The sequence below is a fragment of the Cupressus sempervirens genome, chromosome 2, assembly GCF_028749045.1.
Source record: "Cupressus sempervirens isolate cs-2001-9-10 chromosome 2, ASM2874904v1, whole genome shotgun sequence".
Lineage (NCBI taxonomy): Eukaryota > Viridiplantae > Streptophyta > Pinopsida > Cupressales > Cupressaceae > Cupressus > Cupressus sempervirens.
In genome coordinates, this window is record NC_143119.1 from 782,476,016 (window position 1) to 782,492,616 (window position 16,601).

Sequence of the window (16,601 nt, forward strand, 5' to 3'; positions counted from 1 at the left end):
CAACCACACCAAAAAAAATCTCTTTGATTAATATAATAAATGTTCAAGTACAATGCTTTTACTTGATACCATGTATCAACACACAAAGCAATCACATATATAAAGAATTGAGAGACTCTTCATATCACAATCGAAGGTCTGTTTAATTTCCTAAACAAGTCACTTCATATTTCCAAACGCACGACTCTTCACAAGTCACATATCTCTTCATATAATAAAATGTGATACCTAGCACACATTGAATGCCACATCGTGTTTAATATGACAAAAATTTCATCATAAATATATTTTCTAGCTGTATTGTCCCAATTTCCATATATAGCTAAATCAACAATAAAGATCTCTATCACAGCTACAATCTTCAACACTATATATATATATATATATATATATATATATATATATATATATATATATATATATATATATATATATATATATATATATATATATATATATATATATAGGGGTTCAGCTTGGTTGGAGCAATGAGTTTTCATTGTCAAGACCCTAGTTCAAATCCCAATAGGGGCATCTTTGTGGAATTCTAAGTTGTGACTCTTGGTCTTCCAATTGTTGTTTCTAGTGTGGTTGCTCGTAAGGAGCTCAATAAACTTCTAATTCTCATATTGCTCAAACAAGCAAAAGGTTTGTAAACAATCTTATATATATATATATATATATATATATATATATATATATATATATATATATATATATATATATATATCAAATGGAAAGCATTAATCGATAAAATCATGCTCATAAACAAATTTGGTTTCATGCTACAGACATATATGATCTGAGAAAGAGATTGAAAGATCATTCTTACCCTTCAATTTCATTTTACATATAGGTTAGTTGCTGGTTATAAAATTAGATCTACAGAAACGTCAAGATTTCATATTTCATTGAAAATAAATGCAAACAAAAGAGGTTCAAGTCTGTATTTTATCACGTAATAAGCATGTTTAAATGTGTGGGTGAGAATGAAATATGGTTTTCTGTATTGTTCGTAGAGTTTTATAACATTGCACATTTTGTTTCTGATTTGTGTTTGTGTGTATAACTCTACAAACATTGCACAATACCATACATCATTGATGTCAAATTTAGATGTGCAAATAAAAACACAGAGTAAATGAGCCTACGACAGTACTAGAACAATGAAGCTTGAATGGTTGTGGAATATTCTCCAAATTGATTCGTGAGAGTAAGTGTAATGCTTCGCCAAGGGATCCAAAAAAATAAACCTAAAGTTTTACTAAGTTTGCCAAACATTTTTTTTAAAAGAAAGAATAGCATACACGTCAAACACAAAGTAGTGGAAGCAATAACATAAAATCATAAATAAGCAAACATCACAGATTACATTTCTTAAGGATCCCAAAATGTTGAATCACATTTAAATTTAAGTAATACTAAGTCTAACAATTACCACATCCACATGAAGGAATAAATTAAAAGTCCAAAGTCCATATAATAATATACATTTGTTCTGAATGCCATTTGGAAATAAAATTCGGAATGCTCAATCATCATTGTACATGTCACAGGGTATGAAAGGCTAAAAGAATATACATTTATAAAAATAGATTACATCATCCTTTTCGGATCCATGATACAAAGTACAATACAAAAGGTGAAACCATCCATCATAAAAATATAAACATCCATCATAATGATACAAAGATAGAATGAAAGGAAATGTAAACAAGGAAACTCTAGCCACGGTATCAACAAACGGATCTCAATGGTAAGAGTAAAAAACACTACCACCTGACCGCGTGGTAACCCAAAAAGGCTCACTCCCACCATGCTAAGGAGATAGTCTCAAGTCCCAAACATGATATCAATCCAAATATCAAAAGTACTCTCTAAGCCCAAAAAACCCTAAAAGTAATCTAACTCAAAGGATCCAAGATAAATCGACATCTAGACCCAGAGGCAAACACAGACCCGTAGCAAACCTACTATGTAAGCAAACAAGTGTCATTGCACGAATCAACACTAGAGTTACCCTAGCAGTCTCTCAGGACCTTGGCCCCCTAGTGACCCTATGTGGTATTATTATCATCTCGTATTGACAAGGCATACTAACAATGCATGGTCGCAACCAAGCGTTCTCTCTACTCCCATCCTAGTCTATACTAGCACTCGAGGCATAGGCGAGAACATTCAAAGACTCTTATTAGGTTCATTTTACTCTCATTTAGTGTAGTGTTTTCACTTATTAAACATCTTACAATGGGTTACCCTGGCAGCCACTTAGGGCCCCAACCTCCATTGCAAGCCACTTCCCAACATTACATATAGATAACCTACCCTAAGCTCATGAAATCACAAATCAAATAATCATAGTAAACCACCTTAGTCCTATACAAGTGACTGGAAAACATCAAAAGATAAATCACAATACCCAACAATTCTCTAAGAGCAACTTGAAAGTATCCCAAAAATACTGATTGAAGACTCAAAATGGTTAAGTGAAGTAGGTCATAACTTTCACCTTGTTATCCCATAATAACACTGGAAAAAATGACCAACAATATAAACAATTCATCAAAGAGCACACCAACACATTACCATGGTTGAGTTAAAAAGATCAAGATCAGTTCAACATAATACCACATTCACAAAACTCCCAAGTCGTTGGTAGACGTCCTAAAACTAGTCAACACTCTAGTCAACCCAAACCCAAAACATAGACATCATACAGATAACATAGTGTAGGTTTCATAGTTTGGTTTGATTTTGAAAACATATAGTTGAGTTCAATGTAAAGTTTTTGTTTCTGTTTCAATGTACATCTTAATTAAAAATATTCTCAGTTTACCCTACAAGTTAACCTATTCAATTATTCGAATCAAATATAGAATTACTCCCATTATATTTTAAATCAATTTCCTACAATATTCAAAGGATAATCATTTATTTAAATTATTAAAATAATACTTGTCGATTTTAAAATAAAAACAATATGCGATTTTATTAAAATCAATATTATAATAATTAAATAAACGTATAACTTAATTAAACAACTTCTATTATTAATTAATCTTAATTAATTGACTTTAACTAAATTAATTACTAATTATATATATAAACAAATCCATATTAATATTATTAAATTAATAAATATGAACAAAACTTACTAGTAAAGTTAATAATAATTAATAATTAAAAAATTTATATTATAACTTTTAATAAAAAAAAATTTTAGTAATTTAAATTATTTAAAAAAAAAAAAAACAAAGTGTATTTTTTTGGAAAGGCCTACCGACCTTTAAATAAGGTCGTGGCCTCACTGCGACTGCTGCAGGGTCTGCGGTGTCGCAGTACTTGTGTACACGACAGTGGCTGCTTAGTTTAGGAAAGGGGGAGGTGGGGTAAAACCCCCTCCATCAATATATATATATATATATATATATATATATATATATATATATATATATATATATATATATATATATATATATATATATATATATATATATATATATAAAATTCATTTTTTTTAATAATTAATTTATCTTATAAATTTTTTATAAATATAAAATTTAAATAAAACAAATTTCTTTCTTATTAAAACATATATTTTTTAATAATAGTTTCAACATTAATCTAATAGAGAAAATACGACCAACCAGTCGAATTTTCTCTTTAAATTTTCTTTTTTAATTTCAAAACACTTCCCGATTTCAATCTAACTTGTAAATTACAGATTAAGAAATTTTAAGATATTTAATCTCTACGTATGTAGAAGAAATCTACATGCATACCAGTAATTCCAAATTGAAACACCCATCATAAAAAATTATATAAATAACCATCTCACAGACACGAAGAAGACAGGAAAAGAAATAACATAATTAACTATGTGAATTAATCACAAGAATCTACCTGGACTCTGATGCTAATCGCTACGCCAAAAAGATTGTGAGAGAAATTTCTCCTCTCAAAACCTTCTCTCTTTCAAAATTTTCTCCCTCCAAAATTCACGGTCCTTCGAAAATGAACCCTCAATTGGTGATAAAGAGTTCTCTCCTAAAATCGGGGCGCTAATTGTGCGATCACCCGAGAGGACTCCTTGCTCACCAGACTTTCACTCTTTATTATCATTTCTTTATCTTTTCCATGCACGTTTATTGAATTGTAAAATAACTTTATTTAATTCACTTGACTTCTCTTTTTAATTAATTTCTTAAATTTTAAACTCATGCACACTTTATGCAATATTTAAACTTTTAATAAATTAATATCTTTTTCGTGCTTTACTTTATTTTTGAAAAGTTAATTGATAAAATATTTGTTAGAAATGGAAAAAGAAATCTGTAAATAAGCAATACCAGGAAAGAATCTAAGTGAGTAAATGCATGAAAAGATATTACCATAAAATAGGAGAGAGAAAGCTTCAAGCTCCAACACCATGAGACAAGATATTTGGAAAGGGGAAAGCAAAGAAAACCCCTTGTGACATTATGAATGAGGCATGAAAAGCCCAAGAAGGAAGAGAGAGAGAGATAGAGAGCAATGCTCATACAATATTTGATAAGAGGAAGAAACCTCATTGTTGAATGAGATAGGAGGGTCATCTCTTAAATAGAGATGAGAGAGAGGAGTTAGAATGTAACTCCCATGTCTATGAATGCCACCATTCATATGTGTGTGAGGCCAAGTGTGAGATTCCTCTTAAGGAGGAATAATCTAAAATTAGAAATTACAATACATATTTATCCTCACATATTCCACTAGATGACAAAATAAGATGTAGTGGAAAAAGGACAAAAAAGAAATATATTAGGATACCTTGGCTTATATCCTAATATATTATAATAATAAATAAAGGAGGTCTAACCTTGGTTTATAAATACACCAAGGAAAGATTACAACTTCTAACACCCCCTTTTAATCTTTACTTGGGGTAATTACATCAAAGGGTATTAAACCCATTTTTTTACAAAAATCTGCAACTTAATCTTCAATATGAAGTAATTTGATTGTCTTCAAGCCATATGGTAGATTTGCAGATCCAAGAGAAGCACATGAGTCCTTTGAATGTGATCAAGTGGAAGCATAGACACATCTTCGAGAAGGTTCCTTGATGGATTACCTGAAAAAAAAAGAGAACAACAAGACAAATATCCACAAGTAGAATGCCATCATATATGAAAATTCGAAATCCTTTTGAATAAGAATAATAAAAATCTCATAGAGAAACAACGAGTAAAACATGTTACCACAAAACAATGGAGATAACCTGATATCAAGATAAATTATATGCTCAAAAAAATTGTCAGCAAGGACAAATTGAGTAAAAAGCGTGATCAATGCTCTCATGAAAAGTATATTATACTAATGCACAAATGACCACAGACAAGGCCAACTAATGATACGTGCATCAACATTGCATCAATCATGTGGATATAGACAGTCCACTTAATGAATCATCTCACTGCAAGTTAATGGGGGCGTCCCTCCATAACATGCATGACTCATGATCTAAGCAATAATGTATGCAGATTATTATCACATTAATATATGAAAATAACATAAAGGAGAGACATGCTGATCAAAGTAGAATTATCATGATTTTTGTTAGGATAATCAAAATAATGGATTATGAGGATATAACAACATATTGCCTTCAAATTGGATCAAATTATTTGAATTTGGAGGGAAAACTCCAATAATAGCATCCTCTTCATTGAAGAGCAAAAATGGAACAACATGGAGGGAAACTCCATAAAAATATTATCCTATCAAAATGGAACAGATAGGATCAAATGGAGGGAAACTCCATATAAAATGAGTGCATACCAATATAGGATGGAGGGATACTCCATGGGCCAGATAAGGAAACTATGTATCATTTATACTGAGGGGACCTACATAGTTATCCTTGAAAATTTTTTTGGCTCCCTATGCAACTCAAAATATCATATAAATCATGTATATCAATGGTATAAAACCATAAAGTGCCAACATGGGCATAGAACGATGCTATAAAAGCATAAAACTACAACCATGTGCAGATAGATCAATAAAATAAAATCATTAAATAATGAAGGCAATAGTGTAAGATTACTCATAATCCAATTAAGTAAAATGATCTAAGGAAGATCAACTAAATATAGATATCAGGTATAAAACTCCATTAAGGGTAAACATGGGTATGAAAATTATAATAGCTTGTATATTTATCTTGGTATATATGTGTGCACCCATATATACTTGAATAGATATACTTAAAATATCATAGTATGAAATCACACAATTACAATTATTAAATGATAGCTTGATACTAGAAAAATGATTACCCCCTTTGTCTTTTTTAAGAGTAATTACTTTCATGTAAAATTTGTTACAACTAACCCTGCAAAAAGGTTAGTAAATAATGATAGAGTTCAGATCTGGCAGATAAGAGGATACTAAAAAAAGTTAAAAAACCTCTCTGATAGAGAATGCAGAGAATGAATTAAAAAAAATGGTTCAAACTCATAATAGAGTATGAACTGTACTGGCATATCAGGAATATATGGGTAGAAACTGAATGCATTCAATGCGAGATAAATACAGATTATAAAGTGGACTGGCAGCAGAAATCTATTAATAGATTCAAAGTCTAAAGCTTACTAATTTATAGCGGTGAAGGATGATTCAGCTAACATTTCGAAGGTTGGCCTATTGACAACTCCTAATAAGCCACAGGAGTCCGGCTCGGTACAGCTACATGGTGCTGGACACAGGCAGCGTCATAGTATGGCTACAGTGTATGCCCTGCGCCAGGTGTTACCAGCAGAAGGACCCCATCTTCAACCCCTCGGTGTCGTACAGGAAAGTGGTGTGCGCGGCGCCACTGTGCAAGAGGCAGCGTCCTCTGCCATGCATCCTCCAATCTGGCCTGCCCCTACACATCCAAATCTTCCGCAACGACATCAACGTTGCTCTTAAATCTAGAAAGGCCAAAATCCACAATCCTGGCAGAAAAGCACAAGAAAACATGGGTCGGGGAAAGATAGAGATCAAGAGGATAGAGAATGCAACAAGCAGACAAGTCACATTTTCAAAGAGAAGAGCAGGATTGCTGAAAAAAACTCAAGAATTGGCCATACTATGCGATGCAGATATTGCACTCATCGTCTTTTCCAGCACGGGAAAATTGTTTGAATTCGCCAGTTCTAGCATGAAAAATATATTGGAGCGGTACAACAGATGCCCAGAAGGATCCCAATCAGGATTAATTGAAAATGATAATGAAAACCAATTCCACGAGCTAGCAAGACTGGAACATCAAGTCAAGCAGTTACAGTTATGGAAAAAGAACATGATGGGAGAGCAGATTTCAAATCTGGCTATGAAAGATCTGCAACAACTTGAACGACAAATCGAATTTGGAATGAGTCGGATTAGGGCAAGAAAGGAGCAGCTTTTGTTGGAGCGCAAAACTGCCAGAACAGAGGAATAGATAGCTGCCAGTACAGAGGAACAGAGAGCTAGATGATCTTACTATTGGAGGTTTGATCAATGGGTATGGTCCACGCTCACCGCACCAGTTCCCACCTTTATGGGCTATATGCTGATACTGTTGTGGCTTATGAGATCGTTTTGGCAGATGGAAGATTGGTTAGATCTACAAAAGATAACGAGTTTTCGGATCTATTCTATGCAATCCCATGGTCACAGGGTACATTGGGTTTATTGGTAGCAGCGGAGATAAAACTCATACCAATCAAAGAATACATGAGACCGACTTACAAGCTCGTGAAGGGCAATCTCAGAGAGTTGGCTCAGGCTTACATTAATTCTTTTGCTCCCAGGGATGGAGATCAGGACAAGGTCCCTGATATTGTAGAGGGCATGATCTATAACCCCACTGATGGTGTATACACTGACAGACGCGGGGTTGCATGGTGTGGGTTTACTGCAGAAGCTGAATTTTCCGTCCTTGCCACTCAGTCCTGTGGCATAGAAGGTTTGCTTTCCATTTGTATCTTTGCACTCCACTGCTATTGTGGCACCAGCAATGGCGGGAGAGATTCTGGTGGGAAATCCAGTGTGACAGTTATCACAAAAGACCTTGCCAGTCACTGAAGTTCTCGGAGGCACGAGCCGCACTCAAAAGAGCCAACACGCAAATCACTGCTATTGCTTCCATCTTAGCCATTTGCAACTGTTACTTGATCTCTCTCTTTGTTCTTTGTGCTCTCAATAAGATCTGGAAACCCAATGAAGAGGAAAAGCCAAGATCCTGGCCATACATTTCCTCTCCATTGTGAATACGAGGGGATTGAAGGAAAACATAGATCCCCGTGGAGGAAGGAGGTAAAAACATGGAGTCGATGATGATATAAGATATCATGCATTGCTTGCACATTGAAGAAATTGTACAGATTTGAACCAGCAAGGAGCTCACACAAAGGGCGTGAAATATAGAATGGGAAAGAGAGGAGAGCTGGAGTCATTGAGACCGAAAAGGAATCCTCAGGCAAAAGCTTTGTATCGACAAAAATCCTGAGACTCAATTCAGCCGGAGACAGTCCACCTTCCGTGATCCTCTGACTCAAAGACCCATAGTCCCATTAACACTGGGCCTATAGAAAGACACAACAAAGCAACCCTCAGACAGACATGACATTACGTAACAAGGACACAACGATCCTCTCGTACCCACAGAATTTTCGCTCGAACACAAACTTCAAACAACAAATACCAAATACTCAGAACCAGATTTTAACACCCTTAAATGAATCCAATCCACCTTATTTGCATACAATAAAAACTTTCTATGCTCATTTAATTTTTTTCCTTGAAAACCCAAATTTTATTCACAGAAAAAAAACGTTTTGCCCCCACTGATTCTCTGAAACAAAAAACCAATCGACCCAAAAAATTAGCAAGCTTGCAACCCGAATAAAAAACCACAATATGGGCACAAGTACCAATTCCTTTTTTTCTAGGTGATGCCCAGGCTTTTGTCAACAGCAATATTCCAAGCATGTGCGTGTTCTGCACAAGTCTTCCTACTAAATAATGGTTCTGGAATTTGAGGCGCAGATGGAGCTACCGGGCATCCAGAGATTGATTCAAATGAACGCGCAGCTGACCTATAAATAAGTTTCTGTTCATATAGAACAGTGGCTGCTGCGAATCCAGCTCCCATGGCGGCTCCCAGAATACGTTTTTATAACTATAAACAAAATAGATTAAAAAAATCAATTTCTTCCAACTTGAGAAGATTAAAAAAAATTAGTGAAATCTCTCTCAAGAGTCTCCTTCGAATCGTACCTTCATGCAAACACTCAAAACAAAGATTAAACTGCTTTGATACCATGTTAGAAATGGAAAAAGAAATCTGTAAATAAGCAATACCAGGAAAGAATCTAAGTGAGTAAATGCATGAAAAGATATTACCATAAAATAGGAGAGAGAAAGCTTCAAGCTCCAACACCATGAGACAAGATATTTGGAAAGGGGAAAGCAAAGAAAACCCCTTGTGACATTATGAATGAGGCATGAAAAGCCTAAGAAGGAAGAGAGAGAGAGATAGAGAGCAATGCTCATACAATATTTGATAAGAGGAAGAAACCTCATTGTTGAATGAGATAGGAGGGTCATCTCTTAAATAGAGATGAGAGAGAGGAGTTAGAATGTAACTCTCATGTTTATGAATGCCACCATTCATATGTGTGTGAGGCCAAGTGTGAGATTCCTCTTAAGGAGGAATAATCTAAAATTAGAAATTACAATACATATTTATCCTCACATATTCCACTAGATGACAAAATAAGATGTAGTGGAAAATGGACAAAAAAGAAATATATTAGGATACCTTGGTTTATATCCTAATATATTATAATAATAAATAAAGGAGGTCTAACCTTGGTTTATAAATACACCAAGGAAAGATTACAACTTCTAACAATATTTATTAACTTAAATAATAATAATATTTAGCATTTATTTAAAAATGAAATCTAAATATATTATTATTAAATTAATTAAATATTATCACGTTTTAAAATTAAACTTATAACTTTAATCTTTACATTTAATTTTTTTTATTTAATTAATTTCTCAATTAATTAAATATTAAAAATATCATAACAATTTTCCATTAAATTAAATCATTCATTTAATTTGACTTAATTAATAGAAAAATCACCAAAGACTCATAGAACAAAATACGAAAATCCATCATAGTAAAACACATACAAAATCAAACTAAAGGGTTATAATCACGAATTAACATCATGCGACGCATTCGGAAGGTAATCAACTCAGATACTTGTCCTAATTTTTTATGACAAATGAGTTCAAAGGTTAGAATTTGGACTTAAGAATTTATCTCCCTTCTCTTACCATTGAGATAATGCGATAAAGTATGCTCATCTTGACAATTCAGAGAAGTGGATACCTGGTACCTACAATTTGCATAAAATCCATGCATTTACAAACACGATATTCTAAACTAAACAAACAATGGTAGGAAGTAGTGCATCGTGTAGATCCCAATAGCAGGTGACTATGACTCCCTTCCTTAACCACATCATAAATGTCATACATAAATAAAACATACACGCACACCATACACATGTAGTATGGGGTAAGTATCCATAAGAAAACACATATGATAATCCATCTAACTAATCATAACTAAAATCACTGTAATAATCATGATGTATACATGAAATATAAAGTACCAAGTTATCTCATCATATAATCAACTGAATGTGAAACAATGTCTGATAATCTCCAAAACAATACTACCAATAATCAAGCATAAAACTGGCCTAAAAGAATTCGGCAATGATAACAGAAATGTAAACTAGGGGCAGGCACTACAGTAAGTGACATATTTTGAGAGCTAAAGCTTTGGTAATGATCTTGTATGAGACATTAAACTAAGTGATTGGTTGCCAATTACATATATCTTCAAGGTCATCAAGCTCGGTGATGAATTTGAAAATACCTTTGTGAATCGATTGTCCTAGAGATTGATTATGATAGTCCTTGAGATAGACTTCATGTAAGTCTGAGCCCCAACATGTTCAGAAAGCCTTGTAAAATTCACAAGGAAAGTCATCATACCCAGGAGTCTTTTCATGAGCCATGGAACTAACAGCTTTTTTGAGATTTTCAACAAGAGCAATTGCTCACTCAAGATATATTAGGCTTCAGAAAGCTGAGATGAGAGGACCTTGAGACAGTCTTGAAGGGTTGTATCTCGTTATATTGGTGAACAAATACCTAGAAAATGTTCAGTAGCTCAGAGAGCAGAATATGGTTGTCTTTGATTCTACGATAAATGTCCCCCCTGGATTAAACTGAATGCTTTTTACCATGAAAAAACACATTGTTCAACTTCTCCTTCTCAAGTAACTTGATGAGATCTTTATTCTCAGAACCTGCAAGAAATTTAAATTTCTTGAATTTTTGTACCATAGTCTTTACATCTCCCACATGCCAACTGCTAAACCATATGCTGGTGGAGATCCCTTCAAGGGAATATAAATCCTATAAAAGTTTGGTTAAAATCCCATCTTAGTTGTATAAGAAATGAGGTGCTGTAAACCATAATTCTTCTTGTTTAAAAATCAATTGCAATGAAAACATAAAGAACATCATGAGGTAGTCCACAATCTTGAAAAGCTACAGCTTCCTTCTCTGACAAAGACAATTTTTTAGGAAGTCGAAGAAAAAGGTCCCAAGGACCTAAAATGCCCAACTTTATTGTGAAAACTTGCAAGACAAAGTAAATTTGCTAAACTGTCCCAAGCTCTTAACTCGCCACCCAAAGATTTTGTTTTATACCAAGTGCCAACCAACACGGAATACAGAGAATTTTCCTGAAGAATATGAAAGAATAACAATATATTTAAGGTAAAACGGTAAAAACAAACCGAATTCATCAATAACAATGAAAAATATATTATTATTAAAATTGAGGTACTTTCCCAAATAAATGTCATTGTACTAGAAACAATTTTTAATACTGAATACATGAAAAAATATTACAAATCATTCTGTTTGAAGGGTTCAAACATTGACTATTTTCACTAGTTCGCAGTTTACACGTGGATAAATCTTGCTCCCAAAATTTCATCAGATGAATAAAAAGATCCTATACCAAGAAAGAAACATCTCAAGTCTTTAATGTTCAACATTTATGCTTCAAATCTCACAAAAATACTTCGCAGAAAATTTGAAGGTAACATAGATTTCTATTGCTTAAACTGTTTTCCATTCGTTTAAAGAAATAGCTAAAGCCATATAGCTGTCGGTTAGTTGTGATGGCCTTCAATATTATCCATGAGAGCTTTGCTTTCCTAACTGTTTTGCAAGATATCTTTGAATGTTTGGTTCTTTTTGTCACCAATTGCGAAGATCTTTTCTTTCACTCATGGTAACCAAACCTGCTCAAGATAGTTTAATAAACCATGATGGAATTGTGGCATTTGACTTAACTAAATCAAGGTGTTATAAAAGAAATTACATGCAGGCATTAGTCGTGTTCCAATAGCTTGTCTATGGAAGCTTGGAACTGTAAATTAAAGAATGTAGAATGAAAATGGCAGCAAAAATGGTTTGCTAGATTTAGCCAATTGGAATGAAACTAGAGTAACCTTGAAAGAATGAATTTGCAGATGATGCAACATATGGTGGGCAATTGAACCTCTTCAGTGCATTACAAGAGCTGTCAAGATAGCAGTATACAGGGTATATTTTTAGCTTCAGAAACTGTGTTACTTGACGGGCAGTATGAATTCCTCTAAGATACAATCTGATTGATTCCCCTTATTTTTCAGCATGCTTCCCACAGAAATAATTTCATTAATTCATCAACTACAAAAGTAAATCAATTAGATGATTATCTAGTTATGCATTCAAAGTAACATGACCCGGAAAGGAAAACCAACACCAAAGAAAGATGTCACTTTGCATCAAATTCTGCAAGTGAGGTTCTATTGCCCATCATATTTGAGTCCTAGAATGAAGATATAATTTTATAATGGATAGAAAAACAGACCCCATTATAAAAGTATATAATAAGAGAAATAAAAATCATAAAATACAAAATTACCAGGATCTCCTGCCAATATATGCTTGCGTAGAAATCCATCTTCCATGTCAACACAGTCTATCTTATACCTGTAAAATATTTAACATATCAAATTTTCTGAATACATGTAGAAGAAATGCCAAGAAAAACGATATACGGTTTCAATTGTTGCGCATCTAGAAGCTCATTCTTTGAATGAGAAATGATACGAAAAATTAATGATGCAGGCAATCATTCTATTAGTATCCCATATAAAATGCAAAGCCTAGCAAAGATATCCATGTTCCATGGCTCTCGAATAAAATTTAATTTTCTCAAGAAGATTTTGAGGTGCAGTCTTGAAACATAAGATAAATCTCAAGAAATTATAATTTGCGATTCTGTGGCCAAGAAAATATTATAATACCTAGTCCTTCATTGATGATACAAAACTGCTTGCAAACATGTGCTTTCTTTTATGAAGTTTTTTGGACCGTTTGTTTCAATCTCTACGACAGCTTTGTTCATCCTGAACGAATGTTTTAATTGGCACTGATGTCTTGTTCAATAATCTTGGAAACAAATTTGTAGCAGAGTTGCACTCCTCACACAGTCGAACATGTTTTTATACCCTAGACGGTTTTACTTGTAAAATGTGGATAAAACCAAATGCAACTGCCAGCTTCTTGCTAACAATCATAAAATAATCTCTCTCCATTGGTTCTCCTACACATCATCACGTAAAAGTCTATTGTCCTGCATATGCTCTGCATATATATCTTCTGTATGAGGATGCAATCGATCCCCAGCAAGGAAAGCATACACTTGTTTATTGTCCTCAATCCAGCTCCATCCAGGCCTACTTTCTACCCCGACTTCTTTCATTATTTTCCTCATGTTTTCAACATCATCCCACCTTTCAGCCAGCGCATACATGTTTGATAGCAGCACATAAGGCCCAATGTTTTGGGGATCCAACTCAAAAAGATGGGCCGCAACCCGTTCTGCTAAATCTATATTGTTATATGTTTTACAGGCGGCAAGCAATGATCTCCACACAGTTGCATCAGGTCGTATTGGCATTTTATTGATGAACTCTTCTGCCTCATCAAGGTGTCCCGCACGTCCGAGAAGATCAACAATGCAGGCATAGTGCTGCATTTTAGGTGTGACATTATAGTCTCGACTCATACACTCAAAGTATCGTACACCTTCACTCACTAAGCCAGCATGGCAGCAGGCAGACAAAACAGAAACGAAGGTGGCATGATTGGGTATTATACCCGATTGTTGTTGCATCTGTTCAAAGAGCTCAATGGCCTCTTTGGCAAGGCCGTGCCCTGCATAACCTTCAATTATAGTAGACCACGAGACCGCGTCTCTTTCCGACATTTTGTCAAAGACATCACGAGCTTTCTCCAAGTTGCCACATTTTGCATACATATCAACAAGGGCACTCTCCACAAACAAAGCAGACTGAAATCCAGATCTGATTATTTCTTCATGAATTTCCATACCTTGTTCCAAAGCAGCCAAATTGGCACACGCAGGAAGAACACTGGAGAATGTTTTAGCATCTGGACGTATGTCCGATGCAGCTTGCATTTCTTTATAAAGCTCCAGAGCCTCTGCGCTCCGTCTGTCCTGTGCCAATCCTGTGATCATCGCTGTCCACGAAGCCACATCTCGTTCAGGCATTACCCTAAAAAGTTTTAAACCCTCATCAATCCGTCCGTTTTGCACAAGTCCAGCAACCATAGCTGTCCAAGATGCCATGTCTCGTTCAGGCATATCCCAAAACAACCCCAGCGCCTCATCAACAAACCCCTTCTGCGCATATCCTGTGAACATGGCAGTCTGGGACACTGCATTTCGCTGTGACATTCTATCAAACACTCTACGTGCATCCTCTAAACTCCCACATTTCGCATACATATCAACCAGGGAGTTCGCCACAGTGACATCAAATTCGTAACCGCTTACGATTCCGCATTTATGAACTTCCATACCTTGCTCCAAGGCTCCCAGTTTGGCACACACCGAAATCACACTAGCAAATGTGAACTCATTGGCTTGAAATCCAGAACGCTGCATTTCACCAAATAATTCCAAACCTTGTTTAGCCTGAGCAGCGCCCTGTCTGGAATAGGCTGCAATAATTACACTCCAGGAGCAGATGTCCCGTTCGATCATTTGGTCAAACACTTTGCGTGCATCCTCCACACTGCCTTTCCCTCCCTTGTGTTTGGCATAGAGATTAAGGAGTCCGTTGGCTACAAATCTGTGAGAGGTTAGCCCTGTGTGGATGATATGAGAGTGCACCAACTTGACCTCTGAGAATCTGTTGTTGCCCTTGTTCTTGCCGCATGCCTGCAAAATATATGCATATGTGGAGCATTGTATCTCCTGCCAATCCGTCCTTGTTAACACATCCAATGCCTCTTTCAATTGCCCTTGTGTACACAGAGCTTTTATGGATTCATTCTTGTCTTGTGTTGTAAAACCGTGAGGCAAAGGTTTGGGTATGCCACAGCTTGTTTTCTCACTGTGAATTCCACGAAACAAAGATAGTTGTTTCATCTTTGCGGTGTTCCATGCCATCGCTCTCATTAACTGCTGCAACAATACATTGCTAAATTCTTAGTTGTGTTTCCATGGATGGCGTTTTCCCTGTTGATTTTTTCCAAAAATATTTGAAGGTTGATTTCATGAATTGTGTTCTGTAATTTTAGTTAAAAATTTGTGTTCTTAAATTTATAAAATTGGGAGGGTTTTGTGAATGGGTTTTTGGTCTTCTTAAAGAGTCTAACAAGGATCAAGTATGTTGTGTGTGGTTCTCATTACATTAAAGAAAGATGAGATCACGATCTGTCCGACGAATTTGATGGCGATTTGTCCGACGAATTTGATGGAATGGATACTCTTAGTCCTTATCTCTTGGTTGAAGAGACTTGTGCTCCCTTATAGGATGGCTACAAATATTTCATATTGAACCTCTATTTAAAATAATGGATAGGTTTGACAAGTGATATGAGAAAAGATTGAAGTGGTAAAATAATTTCTAACCGTGTTTTAAATGCAAATTCTCAAATCTTCAAATAAGAGAATACGAGTTGTTATAATAAAAGGAAGAGTTTTTAACTAATCATGTAAAATATTTGTTTCTTGGGATCTTTGATTCAAATTAAATTTCAAAGCCCCCTCTGTAAAATCTCAACCTTAATAAATCAATGAATATTTTTGTTTGCACATTAAAACAAATAGATCACAAGCATTATTATTTTCGCATTGAGTCAAAAGTTCCTCATTCCTATTTGACATAAATTTGAATGTCTTATAAAGAGTTTATTTAACATTTGATGTTTACAATCATATGTTAGACAAAATTAGCAAAAGAAAGAGGTTAATTATTGATGCACTTCTAATTCATACTATCAATATTCATGAATTGTTACAAAATTTGCATTATTTTACCCTTTTATTATAATTTACAATGTTCAACTTCTTATAAAAAAATAAGTTTTTGACCTTCTCATCCAAAAAAGTTGTCATGTAGGGG

The 16,601-nt window shown here is 34.6% G+C and overlaps 2 pseudogenes across 5 annotated transcripts; one reads left to right on the plus strand and one right to left on the minus strand.

The window, feature by feature from the left end:
* The first annotated feature begins 6,518 nt into the window (after positions 1-6,518).
* LOC149575821 (MADS-box transcription factor 23 pseudogene) lies at positions 6,519-7,710 on the plus strand (annotated as a pseudogene).
* Positions 7,711-10,874: 3,164 nt separating this feature from the next.
* Positions 10,875-15,853, minus strand: LOC149575822 (pentatricopeptide repeat-containing protein At2g13600 pseudogene; annotated as a pseudogene). 5 transcript variants are annotated; one of them, XR_016360244.1, is made up of 3 exons: positions 13,470-15,853; positions 13,085-13,152; positions 10,875-11,408 (listed from the first exon to the last, which is right to left on the minus strand). The product of XR_016360244.1 is annotated as a pentatricopeptide repeat-containing protein At2g13600 pseudogene, transcript variant X5 (transcript). The 5 variants fall into 5 exon arrangements; XR_016360242.1 differs by lacking the exon at positions 10,875-11,408 and adding an exon at positions 11,972-12,416; XR_016360243.1 differs by lacking the exon at positions 10,875-11,408 and adding an exon at positions 11,972-12,697.
* Positions 15,854-16,601: the final 748 nt, after the last annotated feature.